This window comes from Atractosteus spatula, chromosome 2 (assembly GCF_055471065.1).
Source record: "Atractosteus spatula isolate fAtrSpa1 chromosome 2, fAtrSpa1.hap1, whole genome shotgun sequence".
Classification (NCBI taxonomy): domain Eukaryota; kingdom Metazoa; phylum Chordata; class Actinopteri; order Semionotiformes; family Lepisosteidae; genus Atractosteus; species Atractosteus spatula.
Genome location: NC_142707.1, coordinates 63,755,448 through 63,777,916, shown reverse-complemented (window position 1 = coordinate 63,777,916; position 22,469 = coordinate 63,755,448).

The window sequence follows — 22,469 nt, the reverse complement described above, 5'->3', positions numbered from 1 at the left end:
TATGACTGTACTAGTTGGAAGTTAAAATGTTTAAAACATAGGGTAACATCTACTTTAAAAAATTACAATAATTTTAAACGTTCTATTACAGTTGAACAACTCCTTATTTCTATTGTTTTTAACTTTACTGAAATGCGAAAGTATTTGCAAGCAACAGAATTTCCTGATTAGGACAGATATCATATTCAAATTTGGCCTATACAAACAAATAATGTAAACAGTGACAAATCATGGTGAACTTTGATCCAGAAAACCCAACCTATTTTCATGAGAACCCTGGTTAATGATTGGAATTCAGAAGACATTGAAGGACATGAAGCATTTCCCCCCCAAAAATATTCAAGGTTTTAACGTTGAAAAGATATGTCAGATAGTCTTAAAAAAATGTTTTGCTTCTACGTTTACTGCAGATGAGTTTAAATGCCTAAAATGTAAAAACATGAAGGATGAATTAATAAAAGAAGCCAGGCTACTTTTTTCATCCAAGCATTATAACACACTGAATATTGTACATTAATTTGACAGTTATAACACTCATTAGTGCTGCAGACACATATGATGGTTAGTTTTAATTGCAGTTTGACTTGCAGTATTTCTTGAGTTCTTACTGACAGAGGATGTCACAGGTCTTCATTAGTGATGCTAAAGCTATCGAGACAGGTTTTAGGAATATGTAACATTTCCTTACCTACATATATATTGTAGATTTTTTCAGGAAATATGGATGAAATTTTAAAATAATTCTTTTGCTACGGAACAGCACATGTGGTACCATGCTTCCAGCATTTCCCGTCTTCTCCTGAAAAATTGACAGAGATCTTGCTGTTTGGACAGGAGGTGTGACAGATTTCAAGTGATTTAGTGCTTGGTGTGTTTGGGACTGTGTTAGTGTCTTGTGCATTTTAGTGCTCGTGAGTTTGACTGGATGCATGTTTAAACATGGTGTGAAAGGGTTTGCCCAGGGGCCCGGTGGAGAGTGAGTGTCAGAAAGATGTGAGACAAGCTGACAGCTGAGGAGACTGGCACGGTGTGAAGTCCTTAGAGGAGAATGGTGCCTTGGAGGCTGAGAAGCACAACCGAAAATGCCACATATTTAAGGTAAGAATCCTCATGCTCAGGCTTATACGAAGGTGATTAATTCAACTTGAGAAAGAAAGCTATTGTTCCCTCTCTTAAGTTGCAGACAGTAATAAAATAAAACCAGTTCCTCATGATGTATAATATTGATCAGTGAGAATCCCTAAGTGATTTTAAGCAATCTATAACTGTACTGGCGAAGTGGGTCAGGTTTACTCTAGAGGTTCACATCTCTTTCCCTAGCTCATTAACAAACACGATCCATACCCTAGGAGGTGTAGTTATTGTCAAATGTTGTGTGTCTCTCTCAAGTCTATATTTTTTTCTAAAGAATAGGTTCTTCAAAACAACGATTTTACTGTATATTTTGTTTTTTGTATTGCATATAGAAAGACACATTTTTTATGGATTTTGTTCTTTTGATTATCCCCTTTCCAACTAATCTTTTATTAATAAATCTTTTTTATTAGTCATTCCCTGCAAATCACCATCTTTTATACAATATGTTTTCACTTTCTCTGAGGGCATTTGGCCATGTTTTAGTTGCAGTGACATGGGTTCTGCCTGCTATCATTCAACACTAAAAGCACAATAATTGGAAAACTGTAGTGTAACTTGATAGTGTACTAAAAACAAATGAATGGATGACATCAGAAAGCATGCAATGTGCATGATGGTTAGACCACAATTTTGTCATACATCTAACTATTTTCCTTAGCTACTTCATCTTAGGGGTTCGTAGCTTGGGTCTTGGAGGCCTACACACCTGCTGGTTTTCATTCCAGTAAAACCTAATGACCTAATTGAAGCATTAATTGCCTGGATTTAAATTGTCTTTTACTCAAGGTTTTGGGCTTTTTTTAATTCCTGAAAATGGCAACATGTTCAAGAGCTGAAAACAGTTCCCAAAGTAGACATATTAAGTCAGTTAAGTTTTCAGTTGTGTAACTGAGTGCATTGCTAGAGCAAAAACCATCAGGTCACAGCTTGTCATAGCCTGCAAGACCAGATCTTAAAAAAATAGCTATAAAGGGTTATGGTAAGGATAACCTAGCAGAAAAAGGCAGGAGGGTACACTGTATATACCATTTAACATTAAGACACATACAAATATACACATGCTTACAGGCACAATTTAGAGACATCTGTTAACCTAACCATGTTTTAGTTGCAGTGACATGGGTTCTGCTATTTTTGTAATTTATTTACATTACCTGATTTGTGAAGATCAACAACCATTTTTCTCCTTTGATTTGTTATATCTTTGCCTTTCCCTGTAATGATGGATGACCAAAATGACCAAAGGTTTTCTCATATGTTACTGTATGTCTTTTTTCAACCCATGGTGAAACAGAAAGTCCAAATAACGTTCTTTAGGATTGAATTGTATTTAAATAAGCAGAATTTAATTGCAGATTTCATTTTGCTTGCTTTTCTTTAAAAAAACAGAGGTGATCCAATTGGCACCTATGTTTTTAAGAAATAAAATATTGCTCATTTTTAAATATTTGTATTGATATTATTGTATTAGAACAAAAGCCTGTAGTTATCCCATTGTGGGGGCATAAAATATTTCTCATATATCAGGTTTTTTTTGTTCATCATTATCAATGGTGTCAGTAATTCTTGAGCCCACTGTAACCCATGCATGAATTTAATACTTTGAGGCAAATTACCCATTTTAAAATCTACCTAGTAATCACGACTTCTTATAATCTCAGTTTCAGAGACATACTGTATCCTTGTGTAGTCTAGCACTGTTAAAATAATTTTAAACACATATGCAGCTGTAGTAGAACCCACATATAAATGCTGTCTTTGATAGTAAACAATAGTAATTGTCACATGTGGTTGTCAGGAAGCACCTTCACATCTCCCCACCCGTATTTTATTATTAATCAGATCATTTGCATTTTGAGGGGGCGTCTGTCTCTTTGGGAGAGACCAGCTTGTCAACTGTAAATGCTGACAGGTGTGAAACAGAGCTTCCCTTCATTTTTGCATATAAAAATGATTGATATCTTTTCTGTATCTTTGCTCTGCCAAATATTGGTTTTGAGTTTAATAAATACAAACATTATTCTTCTAACTTCTAGAATTCAAATAATAAAGAAATTTCAAGTCAGAATTGTTAAAATATGAATTACTTTTAAATGATGTCATGCATGCAAATAACATGTACACAAGGTAAAAAAAAAACAGGAGCTAATTATATATTTATATAGTGGTCCTCAAATGTTTCTCTTTAAAATTAGCTATTAATAAGCATGCTGTACATTGATCACATTTTCCAGTATTAGTACAACTGTTTGTACAACTATCGAAAATACGCTAGGCTAAACTGTCATAGGTTATAGGAGTAGAAACGGGAGGAACTTTAGGCTGTTCTGAAATGGTTCATGGGCTAAGATATTCACTTGCCTCAAATGCTCAGCAAAGAGATTTGACAAGGATGTGATTTGCATGTAAAGCAGAAAGATTGCTAAGTCACATGAATTTTTAGATGTCAAATTATACCGCAGGATTTCAGAGGGATGCAGATTCATGAACCCATGAGCTTTCGGTGGCTTTCAATATGTCCTTTCATAAATTAATTGATAATTGAATTATAAGAATTAGAATCTATGTACAGTATTTTGTTGCAAGATTATCTATGGCTTTTTAAATACATTTGCTCAATAAAAGCTTAGCAGACTTCCATTTTCTTAAATTATTCCCAGTTAATGCTGGTATCTATTTTTAAGTGTTATTTCATAATTCTCTCAATTTGTTTGTTATTTGCATTTAAACTAAAATTAAAAAGTCACTCTTTAATGAAATAAATAACTCAAAACATAGCTACACAGCACAGGTGAATCATTCTGAATGTTAGTGAATTGAATAGAATACTGTCAGGTATTCAGTTGTAGGAGGTTGGGGTTTTAACTTCCTGTAACAATCAGAAATTGTAACAGTAAATCGTGAATGTACTTGATGACTTTTAGGAACCAATCAAACATAATAATTTATAGTCTCACATATAGATTCTAAATACACAATATACAGTTTATTGATACAACCAAAACATGCATAACAAGCAACAGACATAATAGAATATATATCTGTAACATGATCTGCTGTGAAGACAAATGTCTGTTCATTCACTCAGGAATTACAAAGAACAGAGCTCTGTAACACTGTAATGTGTTCAGTCTAGCTCCTAGGTTGTACTGTACCAGTCTGGTTTAACTAAAATCACATTTATATTCTCGGACACGCATAATTACGTATGCATGTACTATTGTGAACTAAGTATCAAACATTAAAATAATAGTTCTTGAGAATTATAATGTGAATAATTATGAAGAATGTAGTTTTATACTCAAAGATCCATTGTCCAAACATCCTTGTTGAGTTGGGATGGGCAGCCAGAGAGAGAGATAGAGAGAGAGAGTTTTGCCTTGCATTCGTCTCTGGCTACTCTGCCAAAGTAGCGTTCTGCTGACAGTTTGTCCTCTTGAGGTCCACTAGGTAGACAAAAGGATTCTGTGATATATTCAGATATTCTGGATGTCAACAAAAAGAAAGAGTCCAACTGTCTAATTTAGTTGGTCAGGCCAAAATAACAGTGCTTTCGCGAACACAAGATTTCCAGAAGAATATGTTGAGACAGAATTCTGTACTTTACTGACTCGTGCACTCGGATTGGAGTCTTGCAGAAAAGTTTAAGTCTTGACGTGGACTGCTTGCAGTCAAATGGTTGTAACAGTCAGTTTGCCAGTTCAGAGAGAAATTTCAAGTAAGTGGTTAACCAGCAAAGATGTGTTGGGTTACCATTTATATGGGGCGACATCACAAGTTAGTGATTGGCTAAGATACCATTAGGTTTGGTTCTGGTACCAGCTCTACTGATTCCCAATTAGTGGATCTTCCTTTGTGTGATTAACCATGTCCTGTGACTTTAAGATCGGGTCTAGATGTGTCATTGCTCTCTGCTAGACACCCAGGGACATCCATCATAGGAGTTTAGATCTTGCATGAAACCGTCCTGGGGAAGATCTCTATCCAAAAGAAAAATTCACCTCCCTTACTTTCCCGTACGTTAAGACCATACGTAAAGGCCAGTAGATCATTCTGTGTCTGAGATCACAAAGAGGGGGCCTCTTTATTCCCTTGCATTTAGACAGCGGCACCATGCTGCTAGGTCAAGGCACACAAAGATTATTAGAAATCTTTAATTATACTTCTAAGAGAAATAATAGGCCTTGTTACTTCAGAGTCAATATAACTTTTAACCAAACATGTTCCTAAAAATAAATGCATGTACAGTACATTAAAAATGTAGGTAAGACTTCAACAGAAAAAACAAAAAGTAAGGCTGATGTACAAAAAAACATTTGAGTACTTGTTGCTGGTCACCTTGGTCTTAAGGCTGCAATAAACCTGGACAAAGAGATCTCTCTATTTCATATTTTACACAAAGTTGAAGAAAGAGACTGAATTTATTTCTTAGACAAGACTAAAAAAATATTTTTAAGTTCATCAGTTAGTATTCTTGGAATAAAGAATGTTCAACTCTTTGTGTATAATCTTTTCAATAAAAAATTAAAATTAAAAACTTTGTACATAAGCCTTTTTAAATCACTAAAATCAATGAATAATAAAATTAAGTTTTGAATGGTTGGTTAAACTTAAGAAATTAAAGGAATGATTTTACTGTATGTACAAGAAAAAACATACTGTAGATGAGACCTGTGTTTTTGTGTTACATTATGCAGTAAAAGGGTTGTTTTCTGCTACGAGTGAAATCATTTGAAGTTGTCTGCCAATGTCAGCTTTTTTACATTTTAATTGAGAAACAACATGGGCACAGAGAGAATGTACAAGAAAAACAAAAGGTCCCTAAGTGTCTGCCAACAAGTCAAAGATAATATTTAGTGTAAACCTAAACCATATTACTTTTTTATATTATGTATTCTATAAAGTGCAGAAATTCTATGAAATATAAAATATCAAAGCAAGTCATATTCAGATAGAGTCCAATGCCTTTGAAGTTAGCTAAAAAGGAACATACTTAGTGACAAACACTCAACAGCCCCAGAACAGTATGTCATAAGCTGCTTATTTACCATAATTTTTTGGAAGATAAAGTACTTTAGCTCTAGTGTACCACGGTATCAAACGCTCAAATAAATTATAAGCATGGTCTATGCTCATTTGATCCCCCTAACCCTGCTCCCCCTGTAACTTTTCAGAACTACTGAATTAAATATAAGCTTTACAGTCTTTCAATCAGACACTTATCTACCATTTCTGTTCCTTTTCTACTTTACATGCCTGAGCATATTTGTAACGGGGCAGTCTATCACTTATTCACAGCCAAGATATTTTTAATTCATCAGTGAGTATTGTTGGACTTTATGTAAACTCTATGCAGAAAATGGGCTGTTTGTGAATACTTGGTTAGCTACATGTGACAAATATAAACCCCCTTCTGCTGATGTTACAATGTGAATGTTAATGTGAGAAATTATCATAAGATTATTTGGATTTTGTTTATACTGCATTACAGAATGCATTTTTAAGTACTGGTGCGTAGTCATTTTAATGCCAGTAAAGGTCATTTATTGTCATTGCATTATTTTAAGGATAAATTCAAGTGTATTCATATAGCCAAACAGGCTAGACTGGCCTAGATGGGTATCCTCTCTTAATACCTTTCTCATTTTCCCGTGAGTCCCTTAAGCTTGTTGTTTTAATTTTTTAGATTATTACTTTAACCGTATTCATGAATTACACAGCTACAATCACTACCATCATAAAACACCTTTTATGATTCTTATTTTTATGATGTTCATGTGTTTATTAACACTGGCTGTGTTTATACGCAAAAATGAAGAGGTATCCCATTGCTTCTGCTGGCAATAAGCACCCTAGTTGGGAGAACAGTTCCCCGCAGTGCTCTGCTATTTTAATTTTCATTATGTTTATGTAGTGTTTAGTGTTGTCATATTTTTGCATTTTTGTACATTAGAAAGTAATTTCTGTACAGTACAGTATATAGTATTCACTCCATATCCATATTTCTTCTTGTGTTAACATTTAACCCTTTCTAATAAATTTCTCCCCATGTTCTCATATTATGTTCTACATTTCCTGCATGCTACTTGAAGTTATTTTTATTATTATTATTATTAAGTAATTATTAGTAAGATTTTTAAACTATTGTAAATTATTATTATCATTATTAAGTCACTGGTTGGTTGATTGCTAAGGGACTTGGGACAGCTGTCCATTTGCATTGCACAAACTCAGTTCTTTTGCAGAAATGGTTTGGTTACAAATAAACCCTGAATGGGACTGAGGGCATTTACAGTAGATCATTTACAGTACATACTTGTATAATTCAAAAACTCTGTGATGATACACAGCACACATTTCAAAGAAAATACCCCACACAAACACAATTTGAATGCTCCCATGAGAAGCCTGACATCTGTAGGATATATATGTAGCAGGTTTCCACACCAGAAATTAAAATGGCTTGATATTGCTATAGTATAATCAGTTTTCCATTTGTCTGGGTCGATGACAACCCTCCTCATGCAGTGTCTCCAAGTATTTTTTATGACTGTGTTCATGAAGTACTTCTTAAATTCTATTCATTCACAAATTTTAAGATTTACAGTTTTAATAACCCAGTAATTTAGGTCTTTAATTTAGAGATCACATTCTCTGTGAACAGAATCAATACCTGAATAAATAATATTACCTCTTTTTTTACATTCAGTGTGCATAATTCCTGAAATAAATAAGCTGTTAATCTAAACATAAATTAACAACTGCTCCCAGTTTACTTGTTGTGCTTAGTGGCTTTGATATTTTTTTCTTTGCCTGCATATTTCTTTTCTTATGATGGAATGACATTAGAAGCCATGACCAGCTTTGAACGATTGTACAAAAACAGGATGGCACTCTTAACATAATTCAGTACAGTTTTACACATCCAGGTAAAAAAAGCATTCAGATTTACCAATGGCATCTTCCTATGTGTGAAATCATGAGGATAAATGAGGTTGATGATCCTTGGTTGTCTGCTCAGCATCTGTTCTTCAGTCCTTTCACAGGGGTCCCAGATGCACTACAGGCCCTGAGTGGCATGAATTGAAAGCACAAGAGCCAGTTTTCAGCAGAGTATCATATTTTACTTACTCACATCGACCTTCTACAGTTTCTACAAACTGAAAACAAATGGGTAAATTGGTATGTTTTATTTCTAAACCGTTTTCTTTTGGATCCATTCTATGAAACTGTGTGTGACAGAGCTTACCAGATTTCTGGCACATTAAATCACCCTTTCCAAGAAGATTTGTCAATTGTTAAAATAATAATGCTACCTTCAGTGATAACAGATCAAACTATTCTTATTTTCAATATAATTGGTGCTGTTTTTTGACAAAAGCCTTCCTTTTTAAAAAACATATAATTATGCTCATCATGAAATAATTTTATTTGCATTTCAGTCCTCTCTTAAAAATACCAGAACTGCAATGTGTTTATATTCCAGCATTCTTTGATTAGTTTGTTACGTTTTCTGATGATATTGTACAGAAGAGATTATTCCTTTTGCAAATTCAACAACAGATTTTGCGTAATGGAGTACGAAAAAGAAGGCATGATTAATTTCTCCTCCAAGTGATCCTAGTAAGAAGAAGGAAGTGGCCTACAAACCAGTACTAAGTGTTTGCTCACTTCAGCTGTCTTTAATATTTCTAGGGGCAATTAATAATTTACAGATTCCTGCATTATGACAACCTTCAATAAAATTAATGAACTTAACAAGACATACTTATCACAATTAGCACTCAAACAATCACAGCAGCACTTTTAGGACAGTGATATAAGTACCCTTGGGTTTAATAGACTGCACTAGGTAGTACTTGAAAGTTCAGAAGTTAAGAATAAAAAAATACATTGAAAACTCTCTATGCAGTCTTGTTTAACAGGTATCTACATGATATTTCCTGATAGATTTAGTAATAGCATCAGTGGAAAATACAGAATCCAGGGTGTGAAATAGGAAGGCTGAATAACAACTGAAGTACTTGTTTGCTATTAAGCATTTCAGATGAGTGCAATGGAATGGATCAAATACTATGTCAGAACTGTGGGTTTTATGATGGGGATTCCATTGGAAAATGAAAGTATACAGAAAGGGAAGAGACTAAAAATGGACTGAACTATTAAGAAGCGAAAGCTATCAATCTACACCTAGTAAATAATACAGTAATAAAAATGCAAAAAAAAAAAGAATGCAATGTAAAATCAACTAAACAGCACAGTCCTCTTAGTCCCTGTAAAGCACTGTACTTTTTGTGTTCATTTTTTCATAGATATATTAATAAAGCAGCTCAAAAAGCTGCGTATGTATACTGTATATACACTCTGAACAATTAAAATATATCAAATGACTATCTCTGATGCTTTATATCCATCCATCCATCCATTTTCTAACCACTTCATCCAATTCCGGGTCATAGGAGCTGAAGCGTGGCCTGGAATTGCACCCAGGGCCTTAACACTGTGAGGCATCAATACTAACCACTGTGCCACAGTGCCATATACAGTATACTGTATATACTGTATGCCATATCTGCCATATCTGCCCCTCTCATATATACACACAAATATTGCAACCATTTATTAAATGTAATTTTTACAAAAGTCTTTTAGTTTTTAAATGCCATACAGAGATTGATTTATAGTTAATTCCCATTAATTAGTTCAATGTAATTCGTTTTGTTTCATTTTATTATGTTGCCTTTCATACTTAGACAGCCCAGGCATCCTGGCCAAACTTCCCATCGGCCCTTACCAATCATGGCCTCCTAATGATCCCCATCTATAAATTGGCTTCATCACCCTGTTCTCCTCCCCACTGATAGCTGATGTGTGGTGAGCGTTCTGGCGCACATCTTGCAAGTTAGACGGCAATTTCAAATCCTGTGTTGAAACTCACTTTTATATCCAACAGCTATTAATTCTGTTTAATGTACTGTTTTACATTGTGTAAACCTCTTTTGTTGAGGATATTTCCTGTATGGATTCAGTATTCTTGCTGGATGATGACTCTAATCAAGGCCACTCACAGCAGCAGAAATAGACCTGGCTGGCTGGTCTGACTGCAGTAAAATGTTTTTTGACGCTGTGTTGCTGATTTGCTATCCTGGTATAACTGGATCCTTGCCGCTTCTGATATTATTTATGTGGAGCTTTCAGCTGTGAGGATCCATAATGTCAGTGGGAAGAAGGTGGAGGATTGCATGGAGATTCCATTGTATCTGTTTGTATTTTAAGCTTCCTTAGGTAGAACTTTGAAAGGGTTGTGGCTGAAGAGTTTGCATGTGGTGGGTGAATTATTATTTTCATTTTTGTGTTGTATTTTATTGTGTGTGAGAAATAAATATCAGTTCATAAAACAATATTAGTGGGCAAAGCCATCATGATTGGTTAAGTCAAAAGCATGAAAAAAGCGTTACAATTAAAGAGAAAGGGAAGTACTTTACATACTGTATATGCTCTACACTGGCTGAGGAATAAAAAAGGTCAATTTAGTGCTTATTTAGTGCTTTGAATTGATTATTGGAAATATGTTTAATAATTGCTTTTTCATTGCATGTATCTCACCTTTACTGGACATTCTGTCCAGTGACGTCACTAGTTGGAGGTGTCACTGATGTTGCAATGACATGATGGTAAACATGGGAAGTAAAAGAAAAAAATTGAACACAACAAGTTATACACTTAAACGTATTTGTAGTGCATTCCAGGCTGCACAAACTTTTATAGTATCTCACCCCTACACTGACATTTTGTGCATACAAATAACAAAGCTGATAAGACATGTGCCATTCATTGGAATGGAAAAATCATTACTGATATACAGTATAGTACAGTACACTTGCATATGTAGTTGTAATTTAATGATGATAGCTTAAAATCCTGTAAATCTATGAAATTATAAGGGTTTAGGCACCTCAGTGTTATTTTGGTTTACTTTTGTATTGTTCAACAAATTAAATACAAAGAACATCTAAGCATAATACAATGCTACACACTACTTCCATCTTCCAATCTCAGTCCCTTCCATCTAGGACAACTAGAATGGAAACTCACCCAATACTAAAACTTACATCCTCAAAAGTTAGCTTAACCCAAAATAGAGAAAAGGAGAAAAGTAAAAATATTTAGAAAAAAGGAGGAGCTTTGTGATTTCTATCGCAGAATCAAAGAGTCTGGTCTTCAGTCCAGTGCATCCAGACCTTGGAAAGCTCCAAAACAAAATGTCCAAAAAGGAAAGGGCCTATTGACTCCAGGTGGGAGTCCCAGAAGATTGCCTTGTGCAAAGCTATCATTTTCTTGGCTGCTGTATCACCTAGGAGACAGATTCTTTTTTTTCTGAGGAGTAGACAAGGGAGGAATCATCATTTGATAGTAATGGTTTTGGGGGGAAAAAGGAGAGATTGCATTACATGTATAACAAATTGAAGATTTTTCTCCAAAGCCAATGAACCTCTGGACATTATATATTGTGGAGAATCGGTTAGCAGCATTAAAATATTTTATGCAGAGTTAGGTTCATCGTTTTAATAAATTTGTGATGCATCATTTGATAATCTGGGTTTTAAAAGACATACTTCAAATTATTTCAAATGTGTTCTCATGAAAAAAATGTTCTCATAATCAAATAGAAAGAATGGGAAGTGATTCATGTAAGGGTCTTAATAATAACAAATAAAGGGAAGAGACCTCTTTACAGAATATTGTATATTGGGTGGAAAGTGAGTTGTATTCCAATGAACCCTATAGGATTGCATAGTGGCTCATATCCCTAGATAAAAAGGAAAAAGCCTGGAAGCACCCAAGTGTTTTAAATATAGAGCTATAAAATTTTAATGCACACCATTCAGATAAGTTGATTTCTTTACATATACTCAAACAAGCACAGAGTGTTCTACACCACAGAGTGAGAGCACTTGAGTAAGTGTAAAACTTTATGAAGGAAATGACTTGAACACAAGCAAGGCAAGCATCCATATTTTCATTATGAGCTGTGCAGTGATTGAAGCTATTCAAATACATGCAGCTGTTTTCTTTTAGCCCATACATTTTTAATAATTATAGTCTACCATGTCTAAATAAATGTAACTAATTTAAATTATTTCTCTAGTGCAATGTATAAAAAAAACTTATAATGGAGGATTTGATGGGCAATGTTATCTATCTGCAAGTAGCAATCCAAATGATCTCAAGATAATTACAATAAAACATTTTTGTTTCTTGTGTGTGGCAGGCTTGCCTAAGAAGAGCCTGCAATTACAGAAGTGCCACTAGTGTCCACCACAGGGCATCTAAATATTGTAAATTGCCACACAGGGTTGCAGTTGTAGCGGCAATGCTTGTTAATAAGACAGAATTAAGTGTTGCTGTGCTTTCCTAAATGAGGCCCCATCTCTCTCTTCATCTCTGTGGTGCAGCCACAGAGAAGCTATTCATGCAGGCTGATTTAAAGATGTTTACTTTTGATAAGGGACAGCTCCCAAATGGGGATGCATTTAGCTAAGTCTGGCTATCATGATCAATGGTCATCCATTGGCGCCTATCTGTCTAGGGAGTGCCAGATGGACATCTGGACTGCATTCCTAAGTGTCAGGAGTAAGTGACTCATATCTCACCTTGATCAACCAATCAGGGACTGGTAGGGCCGAGTAACCCACGTGGGTCTCTGATGCCCATGAAACTTTCAGCCAATGAACGAGCTGAAGTTCCTCCAGGTAAAAACAGGCAACACAGAGAGCCTGAGGAGACTATTCTAAAGAAGAATTCCAAAGGAGAATTCCAGGGGTGCGAGACAATTCGAGGCCAGGACGGCCCAGGAGCAGAAAGGCTCCCAAGGGCAGGACATTCTCGCAGTGCGCCTCCTGACCATCCTGAGACTCAGCCCGGACAACCACGTAACAGCCAGTGTGTCCGAGTGCCAGAACTTTGCTTTGTTCTAAGAGTCGAGAGCGGAGGTTGCCACGAGTAACCAAAGGATCCACCCAAGGTTAGCACCAGCAGCAAGCCTCGTGAACAGGTCAGAACTGTGGACAGCTGAATCACTATTCAGAACTAGCGCTTCATCAGGAACGAACCGGTCTTCTTCCTAACCTGCTGGGACCCACAGTCATCTTTTCTCCTGTGCACAAACTCTTGCTAGTTTCAGCCAAAACTAACTAGCCGGTCTTCAGAGAGCATCAGCAGCGCACCGTCGCAAGCCGCACAGCACAGCCTGGCACCGAGCCAGAGAGCGCGGATTGGACAGCAACAAGCCTGCAACTGTTTCTTTGTGCCCACAGGAGATCTGAATCCCCAGAGATTGGATGAGTATTCAACTTCACTGCATTACAGCTCGAGAATTCAATTGTTATCCCAACCAGTTGATATCAATTTAATTCCTAAGAGTTATGTACTTGTTTTGAGTATCTAATGTAGAAGTTATAACCAAGTTCATTTACGAAACGGTCTAAATGAATGATATACTGAAGGTATGTCCTCTTGATATATATAACTCTTCGTAACTGAATGAATATATATCTTTTGTATTCTGATAACCCTCACGATAAGATCTGTTAGGTTTACATGCATATTCTATGTATTAATAAATGTATCCTCGTGTATTAGTACCTGTGTGTGTGCGTTGTTGGGGTTATATCGCATGGTTGGATTCTAAGGCCATAAAAAGGATCAATTTTGTGATTTACTGCTACAATTAATAATTGTCCCAGTAAATGCCCAAACCCCTACAGAACTGGTGCTTTGTGAGAGCACACTACACAGTTGACTAGATTATTGGTGGAGGGTATTTCATGCAAATGTAGCATGGTTGGTATATAATGGGAATCCATGGTGCTAGTGGTCTAGTTTATTTTACTTTGTAGTAAAACATGAAAAAAACAACTGCAAGAAAAGCCTCATTCATAACCTTCGGACTGTTCTCATAGATTTTTTTTGTATGCGCCTTTTGGATGCGCCATGGTACTGCATTGGCTTTTTAGATGCACTCAAAAATATGTTTTCGTGGATTCTAAAAGTTTCCTAAAATGAAAAAAGTGCAAGTGCAAATGAAAGTATCCAGCCACTTCCATGTCACAGTTTGTTGAAATAACAAACGTGTACACATTTTTATAAAGTGGATATTAAAAACTTTAATTCTCAAACTTAACACTTTTATGGATGAAAAGTTAGATGTCAACAAAAACTGCAATGTTTTGACAACTGTTATTTGTAAAGAAGTGTTTCCTGTCCTCAGATATAAATGCACTTCTATGTAGTTTGGAATACTTTGCTGTAGTCCACTCATGGTTTTCCCTGTTTCAAATAACATTAGATGAGATGATTAGATAACATTTCCCATCAAATTCTCCATCATTAGTTGTTCGTCATGGAGGAGAAATAATGTAAAAATAGTAGTCATGTAGAAACAGGGAAACGAGGAAGACTCGAAAAGACTACATGACTCGTACAGTATTCTTTGTTTGAGACTATCAGCATCACACAACATCAACTACTTATTTGTAAAGATCAGTTTACACATGTTGTTTGGTCCAAATTTCAATTCCTTTTAACCACACAACATGATCACATACTTTGACATCACAACATTTCTGCAAGATCTTGCTCCTACAGTATCTGTGCATTCATAAAGATAACTGATTTAGTTTCATAGCCACTCTGAAGAACTCAGAATTGCATATCCTGATACTATATATAATCCAGACAGTGAGTTAATGTCAGATACTGGTACAGAGTGATAGAAACGGTTGATGTAGAAGCCTGTTAAAAGTCAGCTGGGGAATGTTGTAAAGGTATATCAGAAATTTGGATGTGGCAGCAGTCTTGTTAAGGAGTCTATAATGATGGTTTGTGGGTTTGCACTTGTTGTGCTGACACGATGTTTGGCACACCTCACCAATAGGTGGGAATCACACCCTGGGAAAGGTGGAATGTATACAGGCAGTCTACATATTCCATCTGCCTTATTTCTCACAGGCATCTCCTATTCTAGTGAGACTTGCCAGACAATCAATTCTGCTGCTTTGTGAGAGACTACAAATTTCAGACAGCATATGTATTTCCAGAAGTAAAGGAAATGTATTCAAATGTTATACTGTGATTGACATAACCCCACATTCTCTGGTGATACCTGGTGTGATTCTCCAAGACAATGTGCCTTGTATATCTTCCTGGATGTACAGTAAACTCAAATCTCACTGTAGGACAGGAAAATCTTCTTGTCACAGATTAAAATGCTGACATCAGCTATGGGCTCCCAAATTGTCTAGAAAGAGTTACAATTGGTACATATTAAAAGTAAATTTGTAAATGATCTGGACATTTCAATCAAAGATGTTTTAGATGATACTTCATAAAACTGCATATCTATACCACTAAAATCTGTAAAAAAGGTGTGTCAATTATTAAAGATCTTTTTAAAATAAATTTCGTCCAAGCATTCAGCAAAATACATTCTTATTGGAAAATCATGTTGCACTGTTAGAATCCTGATAAATGATAAGACATCCATTATGAAAAAGATCAAGTAGGTACATTTCTGTTCCATGTTACACCAGCTGGACCTGGGACTAAAAAGATGACAAGATGATTTTGAAAAGCAAAATCCCAGAATTAGTAGCATGGCTAAGGTCCATTACAAAACAGCAGTAATGTTGTGCAGCAGCTTGTGATGGAAATGAACCAAGGAAAAGGAAAGCTGTCTAGGTGTGTGAGCGCGTGACCTGTTATCATGACACCAGATGAGAACACCTTCTTTCTCCATAGGAAGAGACTAGGAAAATACATAACTTACAAACAAGACAAGTACTTCATACAAAGACTTGCTTGTACATAGACATTCCATATCACAGTCTATCACTGATTATCCTCCTTTCATGCAATCCTTTTATTGTACAGTACATCCTGTTCTCATCATATGTTTCCTACCTATTCATAACCTCCTTATTCAAGATCTCTATAAAACCTTGGAGAGTTTCTAGTCATTTCAGACAATCTTGATAATGTAACCTATTTAACTCTAGACCTCTCTTCCCTCTGCTTTCATCCTTTCTGCAGGTCTTGGAAACTAACAGCCTGCTGTCAGAAAGGCTGATACATACCAGCCCAGTCCTCACACCTCTTCCTGCGTTTCATGGATGTCACTGAAACAAGGATCTGTCCTGATTGCGGTGCAACACCTGCTGTACTGCCCTCTAGCAACTCCACATAACCCAACCCTGTGGACAGAGTGGTGGGAAAAGTTTGCTTATTTTCCTTACCTGTAAAATACACTACTTTAGGTGTGTTTCACATATACAGTACATTTCCTCTTTTGAATTTATCACTGCTACTATGGCTGTAGCTGCCAGTCTGTTCACTAAGTGCTTCTGGATCAACTAGACCACTAACATCTTATTGTTGATTCCCCTGCAGCTGGCTTCCTTCCTGTCCTCCATTTCTCTGACCTGACACTTTGCTAGTCTTCTGCTACACATAAAGCCCGTAAACAGCTAACAGAACTGCAGTACTCTGTGAGGTACTGATCACCCTTCAACTCTTAGATCACTAGTTTGTGTCTTTTTTCCATTTGCCACCTCTGCCAAAGCCACCTTCTACCAGTCCACAATGCTAATTGCTACTTCCAACCCTTGTAAACATTTGTCCGTATTCTGCTCTCTTCTCAACCCACTCCCCCCTCACTGCAGATGACTTTGCAGCCTTCTTTAAAGAAAAAATGGTCACCAGCCACATGCAAATTACTCAGTACAAGCTGCTCAACAATTTGCAGAGCAGTGCTGAGGCAATTCTCTTCTCCTTCACCCTTATCTGCGTCTACTGACCTATTATCTTACACAGACCACTTTTATCGTCTTCCCTCTATACATATACATACTGTATATACATATGGATATGGTAACTGCACTAATCTAACTTTCCTGATCTCTTTCATTAATTTCTTCCATTCTCAATGCCCCCCACTTTACTAGACATTTTCCCACATTCTTGAACCAAACATGAACCACATCCATCCTTAAGAAACCCTGATTAGATCCCTCTGTCCCTCAGAACTATAGAACTGTCCATCTTTTACCCTTTCTAAAACACTATAATATGCTCTGTTTAATCAACTCTTCAGGCTTCTCTATGACCTTCTTGATCTGAACCTGTCCAGCCTCAAGTTGAGACACTCCGCAGAGACTTTTTACTTTTACAGATTTTCTTCTCTATTCTTTGTTGTACTGTACCATACCCACAGATGGTATGTCGGTATGGTAATGTAGGTGCCATGTCCCTGCTAGGGCAGTAAGATGCCCTTGATCATTGGCAGAGGGGCACTATGCCACAAGCCTGAGTGTTCTCTGTGCTGGCCCCACAATGGTAGAATGACCTATAGTATCTGTCACAATCACTCGCATACCATCTTCCAGAAAAAAAATGGAAACTTACACTTACACTAACATAATATGTACATAAACCCCTGTCCTTCCCCAAGTCCAAGGAGTTAATGTCCCTGATAATTTCCAACTATCCCAGACAAGTTCCCATCTATCCAAGCATGCTCTCCTGGAGCTGACCTCACCAGCCCCATTGCCTGTCTGCTAGGTGCCCCATCACTGCCTGATGAGGGCGCTACAATACATTCATGGCTTCTTGACGACATTTGCATATACACATGTGCATATTTTTGTGAAAACGGGGAGTGGCGGCTAAATTTAAGCAGGGGATTTGCTTGTTTGCACTTCCTACCTTGACTGCTTTGGAACAATGGGTATTTTTTTATTGTATTCAAACAGCTGTCAACTGGGCCTAGACACAAGTAAACAGGGTAAAATTACAGCTGATCAAAAGACGTCCAAATAATTTACTTAAGTTAATTAACTTCACTGTGAAATCATTAAGAATGCCACATAAATAAGAATAAATATTCAACAGTGACCAGGCCATTCCCGCCTGATCATTTCTCTATTATCTAGTATCTATTATTCTCTATTAACAGTATTAGTCTTCATACTGTCTTCATACTGTAATTTGCTTGCATAACAAACTGGTGTCAATACCTCATTCTTATTTGATTTTGTTATTTTAATTGGATAATCTCCTTATTTATTGTTTACACCCCAGGTTAGTAACAATTTTATAAACAGTGTTAAATCAAATGTTAAAATAATTATAAATCCATAAAAAATACATATACATGTATAAGAAATTTAATATCCTAATATGCTGTTAATAATTTAAAAATAGTACAGAACATATTTAATTGTGTTTATGTTTTTTCCACCAAGATTTCTGAAGCTAGATTTAAGGATAGTGGAGACACATTCCTCATTTAAATTACTGGAATTACATTTTGTTACCAAACAAATAATACGTAAAATCTGTGCATGTGAAATAAGTGAACCCCTTGTTCACTTAGCACAATTAATGAGCTAACGAGAGCCATGTTGTTAAATAATTAGGTAACAAGTAGCAGTGATTGGGTTTGGCAGCCCTATCATTTATAATGGTCAAAAAACCTTTGAGTTACTGTATGGTGAGTTTGGTTGTCACTATACAGGTTAGTGGCAACATGTCATACCATGGCAAAAAAGGATTTCACAGGATCTCAGGAAGAGGAATAACCAGGAAAGTCATGTAGAAAGTAAAAAAGAACCCCAGAGTAACATCTATGGATCTGTAGACCACTCTCGCTGCAGCTAATGTCAATATTCATTGCCTTAACATGAACAGAAGGAAAGAGGTAACAGCAACAGGAGGATAGCTAGGGCAAAACCATTGCTCTCTAAAAAGAACATTACTGCCTGTTCCAAAAAGCAACTGGATAATCCGCAAGACTACTAGAAGAATGTTTTCAACAAAGACAAGTCAAAAGTTAAATGTTTTGGCCACAAAGGCAAAACAATTGTGTAGCAAAAACCAAACACAGCCTTCCAACAGAACAGCCTCTTCCCAACTCAGGCATGATTTGGGGCTGCTTTGCTGCCTCAGGATGTGGGTGACTTGCTATCGTTGATGGAACAATTCAGTATTGTATCTGCAAATTCTAAAGAAGAATGTCAGGTCATCCATGGGTCTGTTGAAACTGACTCTGATACAGTAAGTGGGTCATTCAATAAAATAATTATCCTAAACATACAAGTAGAACTACAGAAGATGGTAACAGAAGAAACTTCAGGTTTTCGATTTGCCAAATCAAAGTTTGGACCTAAACTCCATTGAAATATAATGGCAAGACCTAAAACAAGCTGTTCATGCAAAGAAAATCTCAAATGCCACCAAATTGAAACAGTTCTTTTAGGGAAAATGGGACACAATTCAGGAAATATCTAGCTCAAGTCATTGCTGTTGAAGACACTGCCACCAGTTCCTAAATCTAAAGATTCCTAGACTTATTCACACAAGGATATTTATCATTGGACCATTTTTTTAATAATCCAAATACATTTTATGTGCTTGTATTATGTTTAATCAGGTGCTCTTAATGTTTTTTTAAGAGTTTCATTAAAGTCAAATTATATTTGAGGTAAAAAAATACACTGGGTATTGACAAACTTGGGTTTATAACATTTTTTCAACACTATGTTAAAATTGTATAATGTACAGTACTAGTAAGGCTTCATTCAGAATACTATGTCTAATTTTCTCACTAAATTTTAGAATAGATATTTATGCTCTTGAATATGTCTGTAATATGTCCAGAGAAAAGCAACCAAATATGTTCTGGGGCTCAAGGGAGCAACCAAATAGTTTGGCTCAAAGGAAATGCCCTACACTGACAAACTGAAGGAACTGAACCTTTTTAGTCTTGATTAGAATAGATTGTGAGGGAACGATACAACATTGTCAGGGGTATTGAAAAAATCAGATATCAGACTTAATCAGAATGAACCGTGAAACACAAACCAGAGTATACAAGTTGAAACTGTATTGAAATGCAGTTAAAACCGAGAATAGGAGGCAAAGTTGTTGAATCTGATGTCATGACTTTCCAGAAACAGCTGGATGAGATCCTTGGATCAATTGGGTGCTAACGGGAAATTGGCCTTATCTCATTTTTAACGGTTTTTGTATTCTTATTGTTTTAGCTTGGCCACAATACACCTATTACACATACAGTAGCACACATACAGTTGCATATAGATTGATTTAGACTCATGTGCAATTTTGGCCTTTGAATTAACCCAATGGAGGAAGAATGACTGGGAGTGACTCACAATTTTGAGACACAAAGACATCAGAACACAGAAGCCAAGTGAGTGTGTAATGACAACTACAGTATGCCTCACAGGAGCATATATAAAACTTTTTCCTTTATATATGTATTGTACATGCATTCTTATGGTCTGAATTGTCATTATGACTTAGGGCAGCAACCTGCCATGCATGCTGTCCCTGAAAATAATTTTGTAATTAAAGCATTAGTAAAACTACTTTAGTGAATCTATAAAAAAGTCTTTTACACCTGTAGCTGCTGGTGTTTCTATTAAAAATGTTGTGTCGGCTTGATCATGTAACATACATATTCAGAGCCTGCCTGATGACATTTACCAATTGGACAGAAGAACAAAAGATGTTACTTACAGACTTAACAAAACTCTCCCAACAGTCACGCAGGACAATGGTGTCACCCTTTGCCTCGAAAATTGCTAATGTATCACAAGATGAGTAATATAACTGGACCAAGTAATTATACACCCAAAGGTCTTGATTATATTACATGTAAGGTTATGGAGAAGATAATTAGATCTAAACTAGAGTTAATTAATTCATAAGATAATAGGATTCTAGGGGACCATCAACAAATAAGGTACACAGTACTTCAGCCTTCATCACTAAGCAATAGGAAAGTTGGATTTTACATTTTAAATGTTTCAAGGACAAAAACATTGTAATTCAAAGCATTTGTATTTAAAAACTATCAAATTCAATTTTAATTGACTTACCATGCTGTGTGTGATATTTTTGTGTGACTAGTTTCCATATACTAAATGGAAGATCAAACTAAATATAACCAAATCATACTTACGTTGTAAAAACAGTGGGAGTAATAAATTCATCATATTATTTTCAATTTGCACTGTGAAAACATATGTTTTATGAGAACTGACTATACCTTGTTATTATAAGCACATGATGCTTCCTGCAAAGAAATGTTGCAATGTAACATGTTTAAATTCATGAGTTCAATAATCCTTGGTTGTAAGGTCTGCTGCTAAAATAGAATTCCAAATACGAATATAAATATATTGGATTTTGTTTTTATTCTGGGTGGAAAGGACAGAGGAGAAACGTTCATCCTTGGTATTAAAAAAAAGATTTAAGAAAATTATATCAAAAAATGAAAAATATTTGAGCAAGGCAGAGCTACTACATACAAGATAGCTGGGATTTAGATTTAGTGACTTGTGAGAAGAGGAAACCTTTTTGCCTCGTTTTCAAGGCAATGTCATTAGTTGCTGAAAAGGTAAACTTTAAAAGACATTATGAAAATCCTATTCTCTATTCCTCCTGTGTAATTAAGTCTCCTTCAGGGTTCACCTTACATGCTTAGCAGCATTAGAATTTAAGAACATAAGAAAGACTATAAACAGGTGAAGGTCATTGGGCCCATCTAACCCAATTGGTAGTGAATAGTCAATATCCAACTGTTTTCTGAATGAAGCTGAAATATCAACTTTATCCCCATGGCTGGGCAGCTTGTTCTATACTCCCACAACCTGTTGGGTAAAGAAACACCTCCTATGAGCACTTTTAAATACACTCGCACTTCCTTTCCACTCTGCGTCCACTTCCGTGTAATTTCTGTTATGCCATGCTACCCACCAGGATGGCGGTGACAAGCCAGGAGGTGTTCAAACCCAAGAACCAAACTGGCTCCGCAACTCTTCACACATCCATGTTCAGTACCCAAGGTGTGGTAATTGCTCCATGTCTGGGCAACCAATGCAGTCTTGTGCGGTGGCATTGTAGCTAAGGATATGTGCCTGTGGCTGGAAGATTGCCAGTTCAAATCCCATGGCTGGCAGAGGAATCCCACTCTGTTGGGCCCCTGAGTGAGGCCCTTAATCCCTGCTGCTCCAGGGTACCATGTAAATGGCTGACCCTGCACTCTGACCCAAGTTGGGGTATGTGAAAATATAAATTCCTAATGCAAGAAATTGTATATGGCTAATAAGGTGATCTTATCAGTGTGTTCTTAAATTATTGCTAATTGTTTCCTGCCCCACTGTCTGCATTTGAAAACTTTGAAGTTGAAAACCCTGGGGAAGGCATACTGTACATTGACACAATCCTGGCCACTAATACAACATAATTAA